Source organism: Genypterus blacodes, unplaced genomic scaffold (assembly GCF_046128005.1).
Source record: "Genypterus blacodes isolate CSIRO-AG114 ecotype Tasmania unplaced genomic scaffold, CSIRO-AGI_Gbla_v1 ptg000083l_1, whole genome shotgun sequence".
Lineage (NCBI taxonomy): Eukaryota > Metazoa > Chordata > Actinopteri > Ophidiiformes > Ophidiidae > Genypterus > Genypterus blacodes.
This window is the reverse complement of record NW_027466888.1, coordinates 538,167-556,975: the sequence shown is the minus strand read 5'-3', so window position 1 is coordinate 556,975 and position 18,809 is coordinate 538,167. Positions and strand designations below refer to the sequence as shown.

The 18,809-nt window shown below is 41.8% G+C and overlaps 6 non-coding genes and 2 pseudogenes across 6 annotated transcripts; all 8 read left to right on the top strand.

The window, feature by feature from the left end:
- Nucleotides 1-8,757: 8,757 nt before the first annotated feature.
- On the top strand, nt 8,758-8,876 carry LOC143007270 (5S ribosomal RNA). The gene has a single exon (XR_012964434.1). It is a non-coding gene; the product is annotated as a 5S ribosomal RNA (ribosomal RNA).
- A 245-nt stretch (nt 8,877-9,121) lies between these two features.
- On the top strand, nt 9,122-9,240 carry LOC143007143 (5S ribosomal RNA). The gene has a single exon (XR_012964364.1). It is a non-coding gene; the product is annotated as a 5S ribosomal RNA (ribosomal RNA).
- A 460-nt stretch (nt 9,241-9,700) lies between these two features.
- Nucleotides 9,701-9,819, top strand: LOC143007159 (5S ribosomal RNA). The gene has a single exon (XR_012964379.1). It is a non-coding gene; the product is annotated as a 5S ribosomal RNA (ribosomal RNA).
- A 245-nt stretch (nt 9,820-10,064) lies between these two features.
- On the top strand, nt 10,065-10,183 carry LOC143007242 (5S ribosomal RNA; annotated as a pseudogene).
- A 245-nt stretch (nt 10,184-10,428) lies between these two features.
- Nucleotides 10,429-10,547, top strand: LOC143007202 (5S ribosomal RNA; annotated as a pseudogene).
- A 463-nt stretch (nt 10,548-11,010) lies between these two features.
- On the top strand, nt 11,011-11,129 carry LOC143007160 (5S ribosomal RNA). Its single transcript, XR_012964380.1, has one exon. It is a non-coding gene; the product is annotated as a 5S ribosomal RNA (ribosomal RNA).
- Nucleotides 11,130-11,374: 245 nt separating this feature from the next.
- On the top strand, nt 11,375-11,493 carry LOC143007156 (5S ribosomal RNA). The gene has a single exon (XR_012964376.1). It is a non-coding gene; the product is annotated as a 5S ribosomal RNA (ribosomal RNA).
- Nucleotides 11,494-11,738: 245 nt separating this feature from the next.
- LOC143007266 (5S ribosomal RNA) lies at nt 11,739-11,857 on the top strand. Its single transcript, XR_012964430.1, has one exon. It is a non-coding gene; the product is annotated as a 5S ribosomal RNA (ribosomal RNA).
- Nucleotides 11,858-18,809: the final 6,952 nt, after the last annotated feature.

The window sequence follows — 18,809 nt, the reverse complement described above, 5'->3', positions numbered from 1 at the left end:
ATATTGAAAATTTTCTAAAAATGTTGACCCGGGTCATCGATTTTTGAAACTGGAGAAAACTTTAAAAGCCCATATCTGTGACAAGGAAGGAGATAGAGAGCTACAATTTCAGACGCAGCATCCAGACAGAAATGCCATCAATTTGTGTAAATTTGGGACAAATTGGGGAATATTGAACATCTTCTAAAAATGTTGACCCGGGTCATCAATTTTTGAAACTGGAGAAAACTTTAAAAGCCAATATCTGTGACAAGGAAGGAGATAGAGAGCTACAATTTCAGACGCAGCATCCAGACAGAAATGCCATCAATGTGTGTTAATTTGGGGCAAATTGGGGAATATTGAAAATTTTCTAAAAATGTTGACCCGGGTCATCAATTTTTGAAACTGGAGAAAACTTGAAAAGCCCATATCTGTGACAAGGAAGGAGATAGAGAGCTAAAATTTCAGACGCAGCATCCAGACAGAAATGCCATCAATTTGTGTAAATTTGAGAAAAATTGGGGAATATTGAACATTTTCTAAAAATGTTGACCCGCGGGTTATCGATTCTTGAAACTAGAGAAAACTTGAAAAGCCCATATCTGTGACAAGGAAGGAGATAGAGAGCTACAATTTCAGACGCAGCATCCAGACAGAAATGCCATCAATGTGTGTAAATTTTGGGCAAATTGGGGAATATTGAAAATTTTCTAAAAATGTTGACCCGGGTCATCAATTTTTGAAACTGGAGAAAACTTGAAAAGCCCATAACTGTGACAAGGAAGGAGATAGAGAGCTAAAATTTCAGACGCAGCATCCAGGCAGAAATGCCATCAATGTGTGTAAATTTGGGGCACATTGGGGAATATTGAAAATTTTCTAAAAATGTTGACCCGGGTCATCAATTTTTGAAACTGGAGAAAACTTTAAAAGCCCATATCTCTGACAAGGAAGGAGATAGAGAGCTAAAATTTCAGACGCAGCATCCAGACAGAAATGCCATCAATTTGTGTAAATTTGAGACAAATTGGGGAATATTGAACATTTTCTAAAAATGTTGACCCGCGGGTCATCGATTCTTGAAACTAGAGAAAACTTGAAAAGCCCATGTCTGTGACAAGGAAGGAGATAGAGAGCTAAAATTTCAGATGCAGCATCCAGGCAGAAATGCCATCAATGTGTGTACATTTGGGGCAAATTGGGGAATATTGAAAATTTTCTAAAAATGTTGACCTGTCTCATCGATTTTTGAAACTGGAGAACACTTGAAAAGCCCATATCTGTGACAAGGAAGGAGATAGAGAGCTAAAATTTCAGACGCAGCATCCAGACAGAAATGCCATCAATGTGTGTAAATTTGGGGCAAATTGGGGAATATTGAAAATTTGGGAAAAAAGTTGACCCCCGGGTCATCGATTTCTGAAACTGGAGAAAACTTGAAAAGCCCATATCTGTGACAAGGAAGGAGATAGAGAGCTAAAATTTCAGACGCAGCATCCAGGCAGAAATGCCATCAATTTGTGTAAATTTGGGACAAATCGGTGAATATTGAAAATTTTCTAAAAACGTTGACCTGCGGGTCATCGATTCTTGTAACTAGAGAAAACTTGAAAAGCCCATGTCTGTGACAAGGAAGGAGATAGAGAGCTACAATTTCAGACGCAGCATCCAGGCAGAAATGCCATCAATGTGTGTAAATTTGGGGCAAATTGGGGAATATTGAAAATTTTCTTAAAATGTTGACCCGGGTCATCAATTTTTGAAACTGGAGAAAACTTTAAAAGCCCATATCTGTGACAAGGAAGGAGATAGAGAGCTAAAATTTCAGACGCAGCATCCAGACAGAGATGCCATCAATTTGTGTAAATTTGGGACAAATTGGGGAATATTGAAAATTTTCTAAAAATGTTGACCCGCGGGTCATCGATTCTTGTAACTAGAGAAAACTTGAAAAGCCCATGTCTGTGACAAGGAAGGAGATAGAGAGCTAAAATTTCAGACACAGCATCCAGGCAGAAATGCCATCAATGTGTGTAAATTTGGGGCAAATTGGGGAATATTGAAAATTTTCTAAAAATGTTGACCCGGGTCATCAATTTTTGAAACTGGAGAAAACTTGAAAAGCCCATATCTGTGACAAGGAAGGAGATAGAGAGCTAAAATTTCAGACGCAGCATCCAGGCAGAAATGCCATCAATGTGTGTAAATTTGGGGCAAATTGGGGAATATTGAAAATTTTGGGAAAAAGTTGACCCCCGGGTCATCGATTTTTTGAAACTGGAGAAAACTTGAAAAGCCCATATCTGTGACAAGGAAGGAGATAGAGAGCTAAAATTTCAGACGCAGCATCCAGACAGAAATGCCATCAATTTGTGTAAATTTGGGGCAAATTGGGGAATATTGAAAATTTTCTAAAAATGTTGACCCGCGGGTCATCGATTCTTGAAACTAGAGAAAACTTGAAAAGCCCATATCTGTGAAAAGGAAGGAGATAGAGGCTTCTGTGTTCTTCTGATGAAGGCATCATGTAAATTGTGATATACATGAACTTGAGTGTAGTCATGTGTACACGGTGACTTGAACTGGGTCTGTCTCACCTATAAAGAGCCTCTGTGTGGCTGCGTTCCTCGTTTACGGCCATACCACTCTGAACACGGAAGTAAGAGGAGGTGTGTGTGAGCTCCAGGCGTGCGTGTATTTTGACTGATCCTGTGCGGCAATTTTGATTTTGAGTTTGAACTGTGGCGTTTCTTTAAGCCCAGATTTTTCGTTTCTTTGATAGCTCGGTTTTTGGAGCCACCCCCAGCAGTTTTCACTGTCTGGGGGACACTTTAAGTTATTTGTTTGTTTGGTTTGTGTTTTCCTGATGGAAAATAGTTTATACTGTGCTCCAAGTATGGTGAGAACCAGAGGAAAGGGAGCCAGAGTCGCTGCACCGGGCCCGGATTGGACGGCGGAGGCAAACGAGCCGATGGTGAAAGACGATCGGGCGTACAGGACCGTGGACGGTCAGAATATGACGGGAGAAATGGAGGACACACGTGCGGTGACAGCTCCTGACGTAGCCGAAAATGCGGAAGGAGGAAGAGGGCAGGAGAGAGAAATCATCAGAGAGGAAGAGATACGGATTATTAAGGATAAAGCTGAAGAGTTTCAGCAAAATTTAACGCTCGCCCTGGAGCTGATTGGAGAAGATAAAGTGACCGCAATGGAGCTGATCCAGGCAATACAAGACACTTGTGGGAAAATCATCGCCTGCCGGTACACGGGCAGAAATAAATATGAGATCACAATGAATCACCCGAAGGGGAAAGAAAGACTATTGGACGGCATAAAAATTGGACAGACCGCGATCATGTCCAAGGAGTTATGTAATGATGAGCTGGTGGTCTCGTTTCTGGGGCTGCCGGCGTATATCACGGACAGCATCATTCTGGGCAAGCTGAACAGCTGGGGAGTGAGTGCAGTATCCCCGATCATCAGGAGAATGTGGCCGGGAACTAGAATTGCTGACGGAACAAGATACGTGAAAGTTAAATTCACGGAGACGGTCCAATCACTTCCATATTCGACCAAGTTTGAGACGGCTTTTGGAGCAGAGTTCTTTAGAGTTTTGCACGACAAACAGGTGAAAGTGTGCAGACAGTGCATACAGACTGGTCATATCCTGAGGGACTGTCCAGATTTCCTTTGTAGAAAATGTGGAGAGCAGGGGCACTATGCAAGGGAGTGCATGGGCAGAGGGAACAAATGCCAGAGCTGCAAAAAGGAGAGCAGCAGATGTGTTTGTGAGGACGTTGATCATGCTCCAGGGACGGGAGGAAAGCAACGTGAGGAGCAGGAAGAATCGAGAGAGAATATCTCTGAGAGGGAGGAGACCGAGAAGGATCGTGCGGAGGGGGAAGCGGAGAAAGGAAGAGACATACTGGAGTCGGACGGAGAGCAAGGAATGGAGGTGAGAGGATCGACAGCTGAGGTGCCGGGACATGGAGACGCAGCAGAGGGGCAGAGTGTGGATACATCGGAGAGAAAGGAGAGGAAGGTGAAAATTGTTCAACTTCAGCGGCCCCCAGAATCAGACTCAGAGATATGCTTGACGGGGTCTCAAGAGTCGGGGAACTCGGAGTCTGATATGGACCTCGGAAACAGCCAGGAGCTGGGGAAGAGAAGACTGCAATGGATGCTGAAGACAAGGGGATCAAAAAGAGGAAAAAGTAAGACGTGAACTGTAGCATAAAGATGATGGGCCTGATTTATCTCTATGTATTTACAATGTTAAAAATACTATCGCAAAACACAAACGGCTTAAGATGTATTAACAAGATGCGAGATGTTTTAAGGGTGGATACTTTTGACATCCTCTGTGTACAAGAGACTAAGTGGACAAGGGAGTGGAGAAGCTATCTGAGGGATACATGGGCTGGGAAAGTGTGGGCAAACAACGGTGTAAATGGACGAGCCGGAGTCGCTATTTTTGCTAAAGGAGATAAGATCCAAAATGTTAAGGAAATAGTGAAGGATGATGAGGGAAGGGTGATCGGTATTGAATTTATTTACAGGAATGTGCTTTACAAACTTTTGAATATTTATGCACCGAATGAGGACAACAAGCGTGGAATTTTCTTTGATCAACTAAAACCGCATTTGGGAGGGAACATTTGTGTAGTGGGGGATTTTAACTGTGCACTTACGAGGTTGGATATATCAAGCAACAATACATACAAAAGTGATATAAGTAGGAAATCGCTAAATGAGCTTTTTGACTATTTCAACCTGGTAGATCTGTGGAGGGTGCGCAATATGGGAGAAAGGGGCTTTTCCAGACGACAGACGGTTCTGGGGAAACTTAAACAGTCCAGGATTGACTTATGTCTATTAGCATCTGGGCTGGAAAAAAAGATTTCAAAATGCTGGTATGAGTTCACAGGGTTTAGCGATCATGCAAGGTTATGGGTGGAGCTGGGGGAGAAAGAGCACAAAGGTGGAGGGTTATGGTGTTTAAATAACAGTGTTTTGCTGGATGGAAAATATAGGGAGAAAGTTGAAAATCTACTGAAAGAAAGAAAAAGAGAACTGCAGGGTGAGGGTTGTATAAATATGGGGGAGTGGTGGGAGGAGGTGAAATTGCACATCAAAAAAGTGACAATAAACTATTGTAAAAATAAAATGGAGAAGGAAAGAAGGACTGAGTATAGTTTAAGAGACCAGATTAATAAAGAGCTGGAAAGGTCGATTGCAGAGGAAAACTTCAACAATCTAAAATATCTCATGCTGAGAAAACAATTGGATGAGCTTGAGAAGAAACGGAGCAGAGGGGCAGCTATCAGATCAAGGATGAAGGATATTTTAGAAGGGGAAAAGAATACAAGTTTCTTTTTAGGGCTTGAAAAAAGACAGCAAAAGAAAGCTCATCTGCAAAACCTGAAAAATGAAGAGGGTAAGACAATGGAGAAGACAGGGGAAATGCTGGAGGTGGCTCATAAACATTTTAAAAAACTTTTTTCAAAGATGGAGGTAAACTCTACAGACCACAGTGTTTTTGAAGGGATAGAAAAAAAATTAGGGGAAGAGGACAGAGCAGACTGTGATAAAAACATAACAGAGGAAGAATTGGAAAGAGCAATAAATGGTTTGAATAAGAACAAAAGTCCAGGGCTGGATGGGTTATCGGGGGAATTTTACATCACCTTTAAACAGGTGATAAAGCCAATTCTCCTGAGAATCTTTCAATGCATGGAGCGGGAGGGGAAAGCATCTGGGGACTTCTTCACGGGGCTAATCCGAGTGGTGTATAAGAATAAGGGTGACAAAGGTGATTTGGGGAATTATAGGCCAATTAGTCTGCTAAATACAGATTATAAAATACTGGCTAAAATCCTGGCAAACAGATTGAAGGAGGTGATAGGCACAGTGGTGAATCCCTGTCAGTGTTATGGTGTGGTAGGGAGAGACATTAGTGACATCATCTTATCGATCCAGGACATCTTTGACAAAATGAATCAGAAGGGAGGGCTGTACATAGGGGTTGATTTAGAGAAGGCGTTTGATAGGGTGGATCATGATTTTTTGTTTAAAACACTGGGAAAGATGGGTTTCGGGGAAGGTTTCACTAAATGGATTAGGTTAATATATAGGAATGCCATCAGTAGGGTGAAAATAAACGGGAGGTTAACTGAGAGCTTCGCTCTGGAGAGGTCAATCAGGCGAGGATGCCCGCTTCCAGCTATGTTATACTCCATAGCGGCAGAACCCTTGTCTGCCCTCATTAGGAGGGACCCAGGGATTTTGGGGATTGAAATGGAAGATAAAACGGACACGAAAATCTACCAGTACGCAGATGACATAAGTATTACGGTTAGGGATGAGAGGAGTGTAGACAGGGTGCTGCAGCATGTAGAGTGCTATGAGAGGGCATCTGGGGCCAAAATCAATGGGGAAAAAACCGAGCTAATGGGCTTTGGTGATGGTTTCGATTGTGTAAATAAATGGAATTTTGTAAAGAGAAATGAAATGGTGAAGGTTTTGGGTGTATACGTAGGTAAGAATCGAGATGCAGCAACAAAACAAACGTGGGGTGAAATAGAGGGAAAAATCAAAATGCGATTGGATTTCTGGTCCGGGAGGAAATTGAATCTAAGGGGTAAAGTGATAGTAACTAACGCCCTCCTCCTGTCCAAGTGTCAGTATGCGCTAAGAGTCTGTGAAATGCCGGACAGGGTAATAGGAAAGCTGAATGACATGATGAGTGCTTTCATCTGGAATAAAAAACAGCATTTGATAGCCAGGAAGGTGCTCATCAATGGGCAGAAGGAGGGCGGTTTGAAATTGGTGGACCTGAAAAGTAAAAAGCTTAGTGCACGGATTCGACTGTTAGGGAAATTTATGGGAAACGCAAAGATTTACGCGTGGCAGAAGTGCCTCGACTCTTGCCTACAGGGGTGGGATAATAGAGGAGTGTTTAATCTATGTAGGGAAACGGAGCAAAGGGAAAGAGCACAGGTTAATGCATTTACAGGGGAAATACTTGAAGCGTGGAATATTTTACTGGGGGATTTAAAGTTTAGATGTGAGACTGCGGAGCAGGTGTTACACCAACCAGTTTTCAGAAATCCGGCAATAAGGTGTCAGGGGAAGGTATTTTCAGGGAGGTACTTGGAGGAACTAGGTTTAAATCAGGTGAAGCACTTTATCCAAAGAGGTGGTGGATTTCTGCAGGAGGAAGTAATCCAGGAGGTCAGGGGAAGATTAGGGAAAGTGAGACCAATAGAGATCAAAAGACTATGCCAGAGAATTTTAGAGGGGTTACCTCGTAGCTGGGTGGCGCTGGTGAAGGGGAGGAGGGCAGAGAAGGCTCTGGAGTTGGTCAGTTTCTCCCTCATCCAAGGAGGGAAAGAGCATGACATACGATCAGTTAACTCCAAGATACTATATAGAGTGTTTTTGGGAAAGGAAAAGAAGAAAGCGGCAGCTGAGGAAGTATGGCTAAGGCAGTTCCATGGGCTTCAGAGGGAGCACATTTGGTCAGATCTAAATGTGAAGTTCATTTCATCAGAGTGCTTTGATACAAATTTCAGGCTCAGACACAATAGAATATTTGTCAATTTGGTGCTAAACCAGATAAATAGACTCAACAGCAAGGTTTGTGATATATGTGAGGTGGAAGTGGAGACATTTAGGCACTTTATTTTTGAATGTAAGGAGTTAAAAGTGTTTTTTGAGAAACTGGACCAATGCTTTCAAAAATGTAGAGTCACAATCACGGAAAAGGAAAAATGGGAGAGGTTTTTTCTATTTGGGTATAAGGAAAGGAAAGCAGGGGTGAACAAATGGCTTATCAATTACATTCTGAGTTATGCCAAACATGTCATCAGACTTCGGAGAAACTATTCACATTTCGAGGACAAAAAAGTGAACATCTGGAGATTTTTCTGTAACTTTATGAAAAGGAATGTGAGTCTGCTGTGGGATGGTGGGGACAAGAATTTCAAACAAAAGGTGCTGGAAGATAACTGTCTATTTGTGTGTGGAAATCAGGGTGGGGTGCAAATGTCAATAGGTCAAGGGTGAGGGGTGATGGGTGAAGGAAAAAAAAAAAAGAAAAAAAAAAAGATGTGATGAATGGTGTTATGGATTGTTGGAAATAATTTGATTTGATTTGAAATGACTTGTATTTACTTGTGTAAAATGTATTTGTAAAAATATTTATTTTTTGATAATAAAAGAAAAAAAAAAAACACGCCCGATCTCTTCTGATCTCAGAAGCTAAGCAGCGTCCGGCCAGGTTAGTACTTGGATGGGAGACAGCCTGGGAATACCCGGTGCCGTTAGCATTTTGGCCCTCTGAGCAGCAGGCCTCACCTGGTCCTCCTTCCTCATGTTTAACTCCCTCTGTAAACACGCAATTTCCCACGGGAGAATAAAGTTGTATCTTATCTTATCTTATATGAAAGCATACATTCAGAAAATGAGTATTGCACATGGTCATAATATGAGAAGATTGAATGCACATGAGAAGTGAAGAACACGAGCCACTGTGTGACAATGATGATGATGAGGATGAAAGTGAGCATCAGAGATGTAAGTGGTCCCTCTGTATGTTCTATGTGATGATTATCAGTTTCATTAGGTAAGAATTCATTATCCAGAAATGTGTGTTTCTGATGAAGGCATCATGTAAATTGTGATATACATGAACTTGAGTGTAGTCATGTGTACACGGTGACTTGAACTGGGTCTGTCTCACCTATAAAGAGCCTCTTGGTGGCTGCTCTCCTCGTTTACGGCCATACCACTCTGAACACGCCCGATCTCGTCTGATCTCGGAAGCTAATCAGCGTCGGGCCAGGTTAGTACTTGGTTGGGAGACCACCTGGGAATACCCGGTGCCGTAAGCATTTTGGCCCTCTGAGCAGCAGGCCTCACCTGGTCCTCCTCCCTCATGTTTCACTCCCTCTGTCAACACGCAATTTCCATCTGGAGAATAAAGTTGTATCTTATCTTATCTGAAATGTTAGTGTTCCTCTGATGAAGGCATCATGTAAATTGTGATATACATGAACTTGAGTGTAGTCATGTGTACACGGTGACTTGAACTGGGTCTGTCTCACCTATAAAGAGCCTCTGTGTGGCTGCTCTCCTCGTTTACGGCCATACCACTCTGAACACGCCCGATCTCTTCTGATCTCAGAAGCTAAGCAGCGTCGGGCCAGGTTAGTACTTGGATGGGAGACCGCCTGGGAATACCCGGTGCCGTTAGCATTTTGGCCCTCTGAGCAGCAGGCCTCACCTGGTCCTCCTTCCTCATGTTTCACTCACTCAGTGAACACGCAAGTTCCCTCGGGAGAATAAAGTTGTATCTTATCTTATCTTATATGAAAGCATACATTCAGAAAATGAGTATTGCACATGGGCATAATATGAGATGATTGAATGCACATGAGGAGTGAAGTACACGAGCCACTGTGTGACGATGATGATGATGATGATGATGATGATGATGATGAAAGTGAGCGTCAGAGATGTTAGTGGTCCCTCTTTATGTTCTATGTGATGATTATCAGTTTCATTAGGTAAGACTTCATTATCCAGAAATGTGTGTTTCTGATGAAGGCATCATGTAAATTGTGATATACATGAACTTGAGTGTAGTCATGTGTACACGGTGACTTGAACTGGGTCTGTCTCACCTATAAAGAGCCTCTGTGTGGCTGCTCTCCTCGTTTACGGCCATACCACTCTGAACACGCCCGATCTCGTCTGATCTCCGAAGCTAAGCAGCGTCGGGCCAGGTTAGTACTTGGATGGGAGACCGCCTGGGAATACCCGGTGCAGTAAGCATTTTGGCCCTCTGAGCAGCAGGCCTCACCTGGTCCTCCTCCCACATGTTTCACTCCCTCTGTGAACACGCAATTTCCCTCGGGAGAATAAAGTTGTATCTTATCTTATCAGAAATGTTAGTGTTCTTCTGATGAAGGCATCATGTAAATTGTGATATACATGAACTTGAGTGTAGTCATGTGTACACGGTGACTTGAACTGGGTCTGTCTCACCTATAAAGAGCCTCTGTGTGGCTGATCTCCTCGTTTACGGCCATACCACTCTGAACACGCCCGATCTCGTCTGATCTCCGAAGCTAATCAGCGTCTGGCCAGGTTAGTACTTGGATGGGAGACCGCCTGGGAATACCCTGTGCAGTAAGCATTTTGGCCCTCTGAGCAGCAGGCCTCACCTGGTCCTCCTCCCACATGTTTCACTCCCTCTGTGAACACGCAATTTCCCTCGGGAGAATAAAGTTGTATCTTATCTTATCAGAAATGTTAGTGTTCTTCTGATGAAGGCATCATGTAAATTGTGATATACATGAACTTGAGTGTAGTCATGCGTACACGGTGACTTGAACTGGGTCTGTCTCACCTATAAAGAGCCTCTGTGTGGCTGCTCTCCTCGTTTCCGGCCATACCACTCTGAACACGCCTGATCTCGTCTGATCTCGGAAGCTAAGCAGCGTCGGGCCATGTAAGTACTTGGATGGGAGACCGCCTGGGAATACCCGGTGCCGTAAGCATTTTGGCCCTCTGAGCAGCAGGCCTCACCTGGTCCTCCTCCCTCATGTTTCACTCCCTCTGTCAACAACCAATGTCCCTCGGGAGAATAAAGTGGTATCTTATCTTATCTTATATGAAAGCATACATTCAGAAAATGAGTATGGCACATGGGCATAATATGAGATGATTGAATGCACATGAGAAGTGAAGTACACGAGCCACTGTGTGACGATGATGATGATGATGATGATGATGATGATGATGATGAAAGTGAGCGTCAGAGATGTTAGTGGTCCCTCTTTATGTTCTATGTGATGATTATCAGTTTCATTAGGTAAGACTTCATTATCCAGAAATGTGTGTTTCTGATAAAGGCATCATGTAAATTGTGATATACATGAACTTGAGTGTAGTCATGTGTACACGGTGACTTGAACTGGGTCTGTCTCACCTATAAAGAGCCTCTGTGTGGCTGCTCTCCTCATTTACGGCCATACCACTCTGAACACGCCTGATCTCGTCTGATCTCGGAAGCTAAGCAGCGTCGGGCCAGGTTAGTACTTGGATGGGAGACCGCCTGGGAATACCCGGTGCAGTAAGCATTTTGGCCCTCTGAGCAGCAGGCCTCACCTGGTCCTCCTCCCTCATGTTTCACTCCCTCTGTGAACACGCAATTTCCCTCGGGAGAATAAAGTTGTATCTTATCTTATCTGAAATGTTAGTGTTCTTCTGATGAAGGCATCATGTAAATTGTGATATACATGAACTTGAGTGTAGTCATGTGTACACGGTGACTTGAACTGGGTCTGTCTCACCTATAAAGAGCCTCTGTGTGGCTGCTCTCCTCGTTTACGGCCATACCACTCTGAACACGCCCGATCTCGTCTGATCTCGGAAGCTAATCAGCATCGGGCCAGGTTAGTACTTGGATGGGAGACCGCCTGGGAATACCCGGTGCCGTAAAAATTTTGGCCCTCTGAGCAGCAGGCCTCACCTGGTCCTCCTCCCTCATGTTTCACTCCCTCTGTCAACACGCAATTTCCCTCGAGAGAATAAAGTTGTGTCTTATCTTATCTGAAATGTTAGTGTTCTTCTGATGAAGGCATCATGTAAATTGTGATATACATGAACTTGAGTGTAGTCATGTGTACACGGTGACTTGAACTGGGTCTGTCTCACCTATAAAGAGCCTCTGTGTGGCTGCTCTCCTCGTTTACGGCCATACCACTCTGAACACGCCCGATCTCTTCTGATCTCGGAAGCTAAGCAGCGTCGGGCCAGGTTAGTACTTAGATGGGAGACCGCTTGGGAATACCCGGTGCCGTAAGCATTTTGGCCCTCTGAGCAGCAGGCCTCACCTGGTCCTCCTCCCTCATGTTACACTCCCTCTGTCAACACGCAATTTCCCTCGTGAGAATAAAGTTGTATCTTATCTTATCTTATATGAAAGCATACATTCAGAAAATGAGTTTTGCACATGGGCATAATATGAGAAGATTGAATGCACATGAGAAGTGAAGTACACGAGCCACTGTGTGACGATGATGATGATGATGATGATGATGATGATGATGAAAATGCGCAGCATCCAGGCAGAAATGCCATCAATGTGTGTAAATTTGGGGCAAATTGGGGAATATTGAACATTTCCTAAAAATGTTGACCCGGGTCATCGATTTTTGAAACTGGAGAAAACTTTAAAAGCCAATATCTGTGACAAGGAAGGAGATAGAGAGCTAAAATTTCAGACGCAGCATCAAGGCAGAAATGCCATCAATGTGTGTAAATTTGGGGCAAATTGGGGAATATTGAAAATTTTCTAAAAATGTTGACCAGGGTCATCAATTTTTGAAACTGGAGAAAACTTGAAAAGCCCATATCTGTGACAAGGAAGGAGATAGAGAGCTACTATTTCAGACGCAGCATCCAGGCAGAAATGCCATCAATGTGTGTAAATTTGGGGCAAATTGGGGAATATTGAAAATTTTCTAAAAATGTTGACCCGCGGGTCATCGATTCTTGAAACTAGAGAAAACTGGAAAAGCCCATATCTGTGACAAGGAAGGAGATAGAGAGCTACAATTTCAGACGCAGCATCCAGGCAGAAATGCCATCAATGTGTGTAAATTCGGGACAAATTGGGGAATATTGAAAATTTTCTAAAAATGTTGACCCGGGTCATCAATTTTTGAAACTGGAGAAAACTTTAAAAGCCAATATCTGTGACAAGGAAGGAGATAGAGAGCTACAATTTCAGACGCAGCATCCAGGCAGAAATGCCATCAATGTGTGTAAATTTGGGGCAAATTGGGGAATATTGAAAATTTTCTAAAAATGTTGACCAGGGTCATCAATTTTTGAAACTGGAGAAAACTTGAAAAGCCCATATCTGTGACAAGGAAGGAGATAGAGAGCTACAATTTCAGACGCAGCATCCAGACAGAAATGCCATCAATTTGTGCAAATTTGGGGCAAATTGGGGAATATTGAAAATTTCCCAAAAATGTTGACCCGCGGGTCATCGATTCTTGAAACTAGAGAAAACTTGAAAAGCCCATATCTGTGACAAGGAAGGAGATAGAGAGCTACAATTTCAGACGCAGCATCCAGGCAGAAATGCCATCAATGTGTGTAAATTTGGGGCAAATTGGGGAATATTGAAAATTTTCTAAAAATGTTGACCCGCGGGTCATCGATTTTTGAAACTGGAGAAAACTTGAAAAGCCCATATCTGTGACAAGGAAGGAGATAGAGAGCAAAATTTTCAGACGCAGCATCCAGGCAGAAATGCCATCAATGTGTGTAAATTTGGGGCGAATTGGGGAATATTGAAAATTTTGGAAAAAAGTTGACACCCGGGTCATCGATTTTTGAAACTGGAGAAAACTTTAAAAGCCCATATCTGTGACAAGGAAGGAGATAGAGAGCTAAAATTTCAGACGCAGCATCCAGGCAGAAATGCCATCAATGTGTGTAAATTTGGGGCAAATTGGGGAATATTGAAAATTTTCTTAAATATTGACCCGCGGGTCATCGATTTTTGAAACTGGAGAAAACTTGAAAAGCCCATATCTGTGACAAGGAAGGAGATAGAGAGCAAAATTTCAGACGCAGCATCCAGGCAGAAATGCCATCAATGTGTGTAAATTTGGGGCAAATTGGGGAATATTGAAAATTTTCTAAAAATGTTGACCAGCGGGTCATCGATTCTTGAAACTAGAGAAAACTTGAAAAGCCCATATCTGTGACTAGGAAGGAGATAGCATCCAGGCAGAAATGCCATCAATGTGTGTAAATTTGGGGCAAATTGGGGAATATTGAAAATTTTCTAAAAATGTTGACCCGGGTCATCAATTTTTGAAACTGGAGAAAACTTTAAAAGCCCATATCTGTGACAAGGAAGGAGATAGAGAGCTACAATTTCAGACGCAGCATCCAGGCAGAAATGCCATCAATGTGTGTAAATTCGGGACAAATTGGGGAATATTGAAAATTTTCTAAAAATGTTGACCCGGGTCATCAATTTTTGAAACTGGAGAAAACTTTAAAAGCCAATATCTGTGACAAGGAAGGAGATAGAGAGCTACAATTTCAGACGCAGCATCCAGGCAGAAATGCCATCAATGTGTGTAAATTTGGGGCAAATTGGGGAATATTGAAAATTTTCTAAAAATGTTGACCAGGGTCATCAATTTTTGAAACTGGAGAAAACTTTAAAAGCCCATATCTGTGACAAGGAAGGAGATAGAGAGCTACAATTTCAGACGCAGCATCCAGGCAGAAATGCCATCAATGTGTGTAAATTTGGGGCAAATTGGGGAATATTGAAAATTTTCTTAAATATTGACCCGCGGGTCATCGATTTTTGAAACTGGAGAAAACTTGAAAAGCCCATATCTGTGACAAGGAAGGAGATAGAGAGCAAAATTTCAGACGCAGCATCCAGGCAGAAATGCCATCAATGTGTGTAAATTTGGGGCAAATTGGGGAATATTGAAAATTTTCTAAAAATGTTGACCAGCGGGTCATCGATTCTTGAAACTAGAGAAAACTTGAAAAGCCCATATCTGTGACTAGGAAGGAGATAGCATCCAGGCAGAAATGCCATCAATGTGTGTAAATTTGGGGCAAATTGGGGAATATTGAAAATTTTCTAAAAATGTTGACCCGGGTCATCAATTTTTGAAACTGGAGAAAACTTGAAAAGCCCATATCTGTGACAAGGAAGGAGATAGAGAGCTAAAATTTCAGACGCAGCATCCAGGCAGAAATGCCATCAATGTGTGTAAATTTGGGGCAAATTGGGGAATATTGAAAATTTTCTAAAAATGTTGACCCGCGGGTCATCGATTTTTGAAACTGGAGAAAACTTGAAAAGCCCATATCTGTGACAAGGAAGGAGATAGAGAGCTACAATTTCAGACGCAGCATCCAGGCAGAAATGCCATCAATGAGTGTAAATTTGGGGCAAATTGGGGAATATTGAAAATTTTGGAAAAAAGTTGACCCCCGGGTCATCGATTTTTGAAACTGGAGAAAACTTTAAAAGCCCATATATGTGACAAGGAAGGAGATAGAGAGCTAAAATTTCAGACGCAGCATCCAGACAGAAATGCCATCAATGTGTGTAAATTTGGGGCAAATTGGGGAATATTGAAAATTTTCTAAAAATGTTGATTAGGGTCATCAATTTTTGAAACTGGAGAAAACTTGAAAAGCCCATATCTGTGACAAGGAAGGAGATAGAGAGCTACAATTTCAGACGCAGCATCCAGGCAGAAATGCCATCAATGTGTGTAAATTTGGGGCAAATTGGGGAATATTGAAAATTTTGGAAAAAAGTTGACCCGCGGGTCATCGATTTTTGAAACTGGAGAAAACTTTAAAAGCCCATATATGTGACAAGGAAGGAGATAGAGAGCTAAAATTTCAGACGCAGCATCCAGACAGAAATGCCATCAATGTGTGTAAATTTGGAGCAAATTGGGGAATATTGAAAATTTTCTGAAAATGTTGACCAGGGTCATCAATTTTTGAAACTGGAGAAAACTTGAAAAGCCCATATCTGTGACAAGGAAGGAGATAGAGAGCTACAATTTCAGACGCAGCATCCAGGCAGAAATGCCATCAATGTGTGTAAATTTGGGGCAAATTGGGGAATATTGAAAATTTTCTAAAAATGTTGACCCGCGGGTCATCGATTTTTGAAACTGGAGAAAACTTGAAAAGCCCATATCTGTGACAAGGAAGGAGATAGAGAGGTAAAATTTCAGACGCAGCATCCAGACAGAAATGCCATCAATTTGTGTAAATTTGGGGCAAATTGGGGAATATTGAAAATTTTCTAAAAATGTTGACCCGCGGGTCATCGATTCTTGAAACTAGAGAAAACTTTAAAAGCCCATATCTGTGACAAGGAAGGAGATAGAGAGCTACAATTTCAGACGCAGCATCCAGGCAGAAATGCCATCAATGAGTGTAAATTTGGGACAAATTGGGGAATATTGAAAATTTTGGAAAAAAGTTGACCCCCGGGTAATCGATTTTTGAAACTGGAGAAAACTTTAAAAGCCCATATCTGTGACAAGGAAGGAGATAGAGAGCTAAAATTTCAGACGCAGCATCCAGACAGAAATGCCATCAATTTGTGTAAATTTGGGACAAATTGGGGAATATTGAAAATTTTCTAAAAATGTTGACCCGCGGGTCATCGATTTTTGAAACTAGAGAAAACTTGAAAAGCCCATATCTGTGACTAGGAAGGAGATAGCATCCAGGCAGAAATGCCATCAATGTGTGTAAATTTGGGGCAAATTGGGGAATATTGAAAATTTTCTAAAAATGTTGACCCGGGTCATCAATTTTTGAAACTGGAGAAAACTTTAAAAGCCCATATCTGTGACAAGGAAGGAGATAGAGAGCTACAATTTCAGACGCAGCATCCAGGCAGAAATGCCATCAATGTGTGTAAATTTGGGGCAAATTGGGGAATATTGAAAATTTTCTAAAAATGTTGACCAGGGTCATCAATTTTTGAAACTGGAGAAAACTTGAAAAGCCCATATCTGTGACAAGGAAGGAGATAGAGAGCTACAATTTCAGACGCAGCATCCAGGCAGAAATGCCATCAATGTGTGTAAATTTGGGGCAAATTGGGGAATATTGAAAATTTTCTAAAAATGTTGACCCGCGGGTCATCGATTTTTGAAACTGGAGAAAACTTGAAAAGCCCATATCTGTGACAAGGAAGGAGATAGTGAGCTAAAATTTCAGACGCAGCATCCAGACAGAAATGCCATCAATTTGTGTAAATTTGGGGCAAATTGGGGAATATTGAAAATTTTCTAAAAATGTTGACCCGCGGGTCATCGATTCTTGAAACTAGAGAAAACTTGAAAAGCCCATATCTGTGACAAGGAAGGAGATAGAGAGCTAAAATTTCAGACGCAGCATCCAGACAGAAATGCCATCAATGTGTGTAAATTTGGGGCAAATTGGGGAATATTGAAAATTTTCTAAAAATGTTGACCAGGGTCATCAATTTTTGAAACTGGAGAAAACTTGAAAAGCCCATATCTGTGACAAGGAAGGAGATAGAGAGCTACAATTTCAGACGCAGCATCCAGGCAGAAATGCCATCAATGTGTGTAAATTTGGGGCAAATTGGGGAATATTGAAAATTTTCTAAAAATGTTGACCAGGGTCATCAATTTTTGAAACTGGAGAAAACTTGAAAAGCCCATATCTGTGACAAGGAAGGAGATAGAGAGCTACAATTTCAGACGCAGCATCCAGGCAGAAATGCCATCAATGTGTGTAAATTTGGGGCAAATTGGGGAATATTGAAAATTTTGGAAAAAAGTTGACCCCCGGGTCATCAATTTTTGAAACTGGAGAAAACTTGAAAAGCCCATATCTGTGACAAGGAAGGAGATAGAGAGCTACAATTTCAGGCGCAGCATCCAGGCAGAAATGCCATCAATGTGTGTAAATTTGGGGCAAATTGGGGAATATTGAAAATTTTGGAAAAAAGTTGACCCCCGGGTCATCGATTTTTGAAACTGGAGAAAACTTGAAAAGCCCATATCTGTGACAAGGAAAAAGATAGAGAGCTAAAATTTCAGACTCAGCATCCAGACAGAAATAACATCAATGTGTGTAAATTTGGGGCAAATTGGGGAATATTGAAAATTTTCTAAAAATGTTGACCAGGGTCATCAATTTTTGAAACTGGAGAAAACTTGAAAAGCCCATATCTGTGACAAGGAAGGAGATAGAGAGCTACAATTTCAAACGCAGCATCCAGGCAGAAATGCCATCAATGTGTGTAAATTTGGGACAAATTGGGGAATATTGAAAATTTTCTAAAAATGTTGACCCGGACCATCGATTTTTGAACCTGGAGAAAACTTGTAAAGCCCATATCTGTGACAAGGAAGGAGATAGAGAGCTAAAATTTCAGACGCAGCATCCAGGCAGAAATGTCATCAATGTGTGTAAATTTGGGGCAAATTGGGGAATATTGAAAATTTTGGAAAAAAGTTGACCCCCGGGTCATCAATTTTTGAAACTGGAGAAAAATTGAAAAGCCCATATCTGTGACAAGGAAGGAGATAGAGAGCTAAATTTTCAGACGCAGCATCCAGACAGAAATGCCATCAATTTGTGTAAATTTGAGACAAATTGGGGAATATTGAACATTTTCTAAAAATGTTGACCCGCGGGTCATCGATTCTTGAAACTAGAGAAAACTTGAAAAGCCCATATCTGTGACAAGGAAGGAGATAGAGAGCTACAATTTCAGACGCAGCATCCAGACAGAAATGCCATCAATGTGTGTAAATTTGGGGCAAATTGGGGAATATTGAAAATTTTCTAAAAATGTTGACCCGGGTCATCAATTTTTGAAACTGGAGAAAACTTTAAAAGCCCATAACTGTGACAAGGAAGGAGATAGAGAGCTAAAATTTCAGACGCAGCATCCAGGCAGAAATGCCATCAATGTGTGTAAATTTGGGGCAAATTGGGGAATATTGAAAATTTTCTAAAAATGTTGACCCGCGGATCATCGATTCTTGAAACTAGAGAAAACTGGAAAAGCCCATATCTGTGACAAGGAAGGAGATAGAGAACTAAAATTTCAGACGCAGCATCCAGGCAGAAATGCCATCAATGTGTGTAAATTTGGGGAAAATTGGGGAATATTGAAAATTTTCTAAAAATGTTGACCCGGGTCATCAATTTTTGAAACTGGAGAAAACTTTAAAAGCCCATATCTGTGA